Raw genomic sequence first — 390 nt, 5'->3', positions numbered from 1 at the left:
CCATACTTCCACCCATCCATCCATCTGTCCATCCGTCCATCCATCCACCCATCCTTCCGTCCATCCGCCCGTTCGTCCATTTATCCATCTGTCCTTCCATCTGTCCATCCATCCATCCATCCATCTGGCCATCCATCTGGCCATCCATCATCCATCCATCCATCTATCTGTCCTTCCATCCATCCATCAATCTGTCTGTCCATTCATCTGTCCATCCATCCATCCATCCATCCATCATCCATCATCCATCCAACCAACAAACCATCCATCCATCCATCCATCTGTCCATCCAACATCCATCCATCCATCTGTCCTTCCATCCATCCATCCATCATCCATCCAACCATCCATCCATCTGTCCATCCATCCACCCATCCATCCATCCATCCA

The 390-nt window shown here is 50.3% G+C and overlaps 1 protein-coding gene across 1 annotated transcript in view; it reads right to left on the bottom strand.

Annotated features, from left to right (window-relative positions):
• LOC119412963 (GRAM domain-containing protein 2B) overlaps nt 1-390 on the bottom strand; it is a 16,142-nt gene that overhangs the window by 5,853 nt on the left and 9,899 nt on the right. The window lies entirely within an intron of this gene.

The sequence above is a fragment of the Nematolebias whitei genome, chromosome 8, assembly GCF_014905685.2.
Source record: "Nematolebias whitei isolate Nwh7 chromosome 8, NemWhi1, whole genome shotgun sequence".
NCBI lineage: Eukaryota > Metazoa > Chordata > Actinopteri > Cyprinodontiformes > Rivulidae > Nematolebias > Nematolebias whitei.
Note: the sequence above shows the minus strand (reverse complement) of the source record. Positions and strands in the feature narration are given on the sequence as shown.